Source organism: Microtus ochrogaster, chromosome 4, assembly GCF_000317375.1.
Source record: "Microtus ochrogaster isolate Prairie Vole_2 chromosome 4, MicOch1.0, whole genome shotgun sequence".
Classification (NCBI taxonomy): domain Eukaryota; kingdom Metazoa; phylum Chordata; class Mammalia; order Rodentia; family Cricetidae; genus Microtus; species Microtus ochrogaster.
In genome coordinates, this window is record NC_022011.1 from 31,351,077 (window position 1) to 31,357,576 (window position 6,500).

Genomic DNA, 6,500 nt, shown 5'->3' on the forward strand with positions numbered 1-6,500 from the left:
GGTTAAGAGCATTGCCTGCTCTTCCAAAGGTCATGAGTTCAATTTCCAGCAACCACATGGTGGCTCACAACCATCTGTAATGAGGTCTGGTGCCCTCTTCTGGCCTGTAGACATACATACAAACAGAATATTGTATACATAATAAATAAATGTTTAAAAAAAAAGACTTTGATTTTTTAAAATAAATAAATAAATAGTACTGACCCCAGCTTGACACAATCTTGCTGGCTATGCCTGTCAGCAGGACCTCCCTAGTATGAGGGAGAATAGCCTCATCTGGCAGTTTCAACAATATCACCTCTCATACGTCCTGTAGTTGGGGACAAACCTAACTTTCCCAAGCCCCAGGACGACAGGACCTGGTGCCTTCTATTGATCTATTATGGGCCTACAACACTGGTTTGTTAATTTCTGTGTACAGATCCAATTAGCCCTCCAAATTTACTAATATCTCAAGATTGAGATATTTGACCAAATAAGAGGAGGGAATGTAAGACTTTAAGACAATCCTGAAGCCATTTTTGACAATTCTGAATCCTCTCAGCCTCTGTGCCATAGTGCTTCCCCTCCTCCCCTGGGAACCAAGGACCTAACAGCTACACTCGCACGTACTCAGTTCCTGAACAATTACCCATATACGTATGCTTTGGTTCGGTCCCCTGGGAAACGGGGTCAAAATGACCTCTTACCTCATCTGATCTGGCAACAGCTCTCCAGTCAATTATTGGTAATAGCCCTTTTGAATAAGCCAATCAGAATAGTCAAAGAACACCCCCCCTTGCTTCTGTGGCCCCTTTAAAAGTAGACTGTACCCGCTATTCGGGGTCCCTCGGCTTCCCGAATGCTGAGGGACCCTGTCATGACAGAATTAATAAAATCCTCATGCTTTTTGCATTGGCTGTGGTGTGTGAGGTGGTCTCTGGGGGTGACTCCTCCTTGGTGTTTGGACGCTAGAGTCCAACACTAGTATTTAACAGGCCAACTTACCAGCTGAGTGACTCTCTGTGAGGGAGCACGACCTGGCAAGGCTGTGGAGAACAGTTGCTCCTGTCTGCAATTGTTCTCCTGATTCACTTCATCTCTTTTCTAAGAGCTTCATTCCCCCTAAGAACAGCTGTGGGTGTTTCACGTGCACTTATCTCGTGAAAACGCTTCATCTGCTGGCACATATATCTGTGGAAAGTTAGGGGGATGACATTTCATTTGGCTGTATAATTTTGATATTTAGAATACATACTGGGTGACTTGAATTCTCAAAAAGTCCCCAGAGAAATGAAATTCTTTTTATTGTGTGTATGGGAACAAGGTCTCCTGGGCTTGGTCCAGAGGCTGAAAGTGTTGGGTTCTGGATTTTATACTACATAGCCATAGATATTTCTTTTTTTTTTTTTTTTTGTCTAACTACTTTAGATGTTGTCTCTAGTGTTGAAAGAGGTTCCCTTTAATCAGCTAACATTGGGAGAAGATGGCAATGTGGATCAAATGCCATCTATTTTCCTTTTGCAGCTTACGTTGGTTGCCGTGGTTACCACAAGCTGGTGTTCCCAGACACGGAAAAAGGGAAGAAGGTGCTTAGGGAGTGCACAGCCCTGCTGCATTTTCTATATTCACGACTACAAACTTCTAGCCTAACGAGTCACACAAATGTAGTTTAACACACAAACTCCCCTTTCCCCTCTTCGAAAACCCAGCCCCTTACTCTGTTGACCCTTTCTGCCTCTTAAATTATGCCTGAGAAGTCGGGCTGTTGTGGCTCAAGCCTTTAATCCCAGCACTTGGGAGGCAGAGCCAAACAAATCTCTGTGAATTTGAGGCCAGCCTGGTCTACAAGAGCTTGTTCCAGGCCAGGCTCCCAAGCTACAGAGAAACCTTGTCTCATAAAAACAAAACAAAACAAAACAAACAAACAAACAAAAAACCCCAACCAAACACAAAACATTATGCCAGAGGGTCTCACAGTCATGCCCCGAGACATAAAGGTAACAGGCACCTGCTGCTTTGTTAGTTCTTATATGCTTTTTTGCAGGGAGCCAGACAGGACCGCCATTGCAAGATGGCACCACATCCTGTCTTGCCGGTTATACTCCAAATTTGGCGATGCCTTTGAGAACTGCCTGTCCCCCACTTCCCGCATGCGCGGTGAATGGGGGTCCCTGGGCCTATCTCGATGCAGTCTGGTGTCAGCTGATGGTGGCAACCAATCAGGGCGACCCATGTGCCAACTCCATATATAAGCAGCTGCCTTAGTGCTCTCGGGCCCCTTCGCTTCATGTTATCTCTCAACCAAGTGCACTCCAGTAAAGCGTGATCTGAGAAGAATCCTCGTGTCGTGGTCGTTCTTTCTCGCTGGTCGAGGAGTTCGCCGCACTTTTTCCTCTGAGAAATGCATGCCTGATATCCATATAACTGTCAGAAAGTCACTAAACGTGTCTGGTTGTGTATCTAAACTGAAAACATTGTGAGAGGAGTGAAGAAAAGAATAAAGAGACGTAATGGGAACAACACGTGTGAGCTGATTCCTTTCCTCACCCTCAGATCCCCTTAGCTGGTTCCCAGGCTTCTGCAGCGCAGATCCTGAGAGGGGTAGAGCACTGGTACCGGCGTGGCCTGGGACTCACTGTCCACCCAAGTGCTCAGTCACGGCCACACCTGACAGCCATCACAGACATTGTCTAAGTAATACAGGAATACTGCGAACAGCTCCACGCTCACAGATTGACAGCTGCCAAGTCAGGTGAAGAACGCTGAGAAATGGAATCTGCCGTAAAATACACAAGGACAAACTCTGGAGCTGTGGAGTTGGGTGTAATCTGCCGTAAAATACACAAGGACAAACTCTGGAGCTGTGGAGTTGGGTGTAATCTGCCGTAAAATACACAAGGACAAACTCTGGAGCTGTGGAGTTGGGTGTAATCTGCCGTAAAATACACAAGGACAAACTGGACCTGTGGAGTTGGGTCAGCAGGAAAAGTACCTGCCATGAAATCTTAAGGACTCGAATTTCGCTCTGCAGAACCTATGTAAAGCCAAGTGCAGTGTTGTGAATTTATAGCCCCAGTGTTCCTACACAAGATGCAAGCCAAAGACAGGAAAATCCATAGAAACCTTGAGGCAAGGGAGACAAAAAGTACCGGCTAGAAATAATAGAACCCATTTCAAATCAAAGCAAAAAGGGCCAAAGCCTGAGGTTGTTCATGGACCTCCACACATGCCCATACATAAAACAAATATCATGTTATATGTATATAACACGTTAATAGATAGCATATTTTATTATATACACACATATATAATTTTTATGTGAATTGAGATGGAGAGATGGCTCAGCATAAGAACCAAGATTGGGTCCCACTACCCAAGTCAGGTGACTCACAACCGTCTGTAATTCTTTTTTTTTAATATTTATTTATTTATTATGTATACAATATTCTGTCTGTATGCCTGCAGGCCAGAAGAAGGCGCCAGACCTCTTTACAGATGGTTGTGAGCCACCATGTGGTTGCTGGGAATTGAACTCAGGACCTTTGGAAGAGCAGGCAATGCTCTTAACCACTGAGCCATCTCTCCAGCCCCCACCGTCTGTAATTCTAACTCCAGGGAATCCTACACCTCTGACCTTCATAAGCACATGTGCACATATCCACACACAGGCACACATACACAAACTGGAAAATAATAAAAAATCTTTTAAAATGTGAATTGACATATCTATCAAAACAATACTAAGTCCAAATAAATTAACTGGAAAATTCTAGCAAATCTTCTAAAATGAAGTTACACAAATTCTCCATAATCCCTTTCAAAAGGTAGCAGCAATCCTCAGTTTGGGGTCGACAGAACGGTAACTTGTTTGCCTGGTATGCAGGAAGCCCTGGGTTCCACCCCTAGCTTCATATAAATCAGGTATGGGAGAGCAGTCATTTTCTCAGCATTTGGGAAATGCAGACAGGACGATCAGAAGTTCGGGGTCACGAGGTTATTTGTGAGCTTAAAGCCAATCTGGGATATATGACACCTGGGAGAAGGGAGGGAGGGGAGGAGGGAGAGTTCCCAACCCATTTTACAAAGTCAGTCTTAATACTGCTTAGTAGCAAAAACTAGCCAAAAATATTATACGAAAACTATAGACCTCCTAGGTGAAAAAGGATATGATTTTTTATGGGTGGTGAAGTTATTCTATATACTGTAATGGCATATACATATCTTTAGCTATTTGCCCGAAGTCAGAGGGTTTGATACAGTAGTCAGCTCGGCAGTTATAACAGCTGTGGTAAAGGCTAATGAGAGGAGGTAGCTCAGCTGGGAGAGGGCTTGCCTGGCTCCAGCGAGTCCTAGCATTCAGCTTGAGCCCCACCCAGCCTTGCCTAAATAGGGGAGAGAGATAGGATCAGAGCTTAATGTTTTCTTCAGCTATCTAGTTCAAGACCATCCTGTGCTGCATGGGGCTATCTAATCTGTGCCAGTCTTTGGATCTGCTGTGCACTAAAACCTGTCCTAAACAAAGGCTACATAACTGAAGTTAAAGCGGAAGGATGGACACTGTTCCCAGTAATCCCAGAACTCGGGAAATAGATTAGCACCATGAGTTCTTGGTGTATTCTGACAGCCACCTGAATAGATGAGTGATTTTCCTCTTCAGGAAAGGAACTTGTACAAGGCCTGTGGACTCCTTTAGAGCTTAAGCCCATATGTACTGAAAACTCATCAATCTCAGCCATGATCACTTCCATCTCCATCCAAGTCCAGAACCATTAGAGGGGAAGGGTTATGCAGTGACAGCCCTCCCTTGGAGCTCCTTCTACTCCAGAGTTCTAACTATCCACGTTCAGTTTCCCTGTTATGCTTGGGCTTGAGACGGGGAACTGGGAAGCCAGTGGCTGGGGTGGCTTTAGTGGCCTGAACTGCCTACTGCCTGTACCCCAAGGTAAAAGCATGAAAGAATCCCACACCAACCAAGCAGGAATTCATTTCTTTCCAAGGACCCAACAAACCTGAACCTAATCTTACTGTAACAGATGCTTGAGAGTTGTGTGAACTAAGTACAAGTGGGTTTGTCTAGCTTACACAAAATTCCCCAGAGTTATGCTGCATAAACAGAAACAAAGTTAGAGGAACTGGTTACCTCTGCTCTACACAAGGACTTAGATTCATGCTCAAAAATGGTGTGGAAAGATGATAAAACAAAGAGATGGTTTAGAAATGAGCTCGTGCAGTGCCACTATGGTGGATGAGTAAAAATGATTATAAAAGATAACACTTCACCAATAATGACTAAACGAGGGGAAATGATTGTAAAAGCTCATTCTGTTTCGTCACGCTTCATCAATGATGACTAACCTTATGTCCCCAGAAAAGTAAGAGAAAAAGTCAAACACGTGCCAGAAAACAAAAAAGATATGAGCTATGCTTTGGAACATGAATCTATCCCTGCTTACTGAATTTTGTTGTCTTTCTTTTAAACTCTTGCCGCCTTTGAAGCAATTGCTGTCCTATTCAGCAACTCCACCGCTACCAGCAGCAGGTCAGCCAGGTCAGCCGCAATGGCCACAGTCTGAGGGGATTCTGCTCCCTCAGATAGAGACTCTTTCAAAGCTACCAAGGGAACTTACCTAAATCTCTGTCCCTCCGAAGAACTCAAGCTTCAAAGGTCGAGGTGGAATTCTGCTCCTCAGAGAGGCTAACTCGCAGGTAGCTCACCTCTGACCTTTTGCGTGTCTCCCACAAAGCTAGGTGTCCTTTTCCCTGCCCCCACTTAAAACCTTTCTACAGTTGGCTCCTCCCTACCGCTTCCTGTCAGCTAGTTGCTGACTCATCCTCCTGACTGCAGGTTAAATTTATTTAACCAAGCTGATGTAACATATCCTTGCATCGTTAGCACAGCTTAGCACTGCACTGCTTGGACAGTCGCCCAAAGTTCCTTCTGCAACATTGGGACATCCATCTTCCATCTATAGGCCTAGAGTATTAGACAGACTTCTCAGGGAAACGGGAAATTTGAGCACTAGCCTAGCTTGTATTGGCAAATTTCGTCAGTTGCTTTCCTCTGTGACCTGCAGAATATCTGACAGACTCTTCTGTGAAGCAGGAATTTTGAAGGACTTCTTATCCTGTTTTGGCAAAGTTCAGCAGTCTTTTTCCTGTGTGTCTTGCATGTCCAGTCTGTACAGCACATTGTCAGCAGTCAAAGGCAAGAACAGTTTCTTTGCCCAGTGGCTAATCTTGCCACAATGAAAGCAAATTCCATAAGGAGTTTCTCCAATGCTCATAATCTTCTCTGAAGTAAAATGGTGCTTCCAGGAGCAGATATGTCTCATTGTCATAAAAACTTTAAGTAAAAAAATATTTTAAATGGCATATTCTATAGGCATTTTTAGTATTTGAGAACAATACTACAAAAGGTGCAGCCAGGCAGCAGCAGCAGCAGGAACAGCAAGTTCGTCAACATCCCGGAGCAGAAGTTCTGTGTAATATGCTTTATATTATAATATGCGAAAACTGTT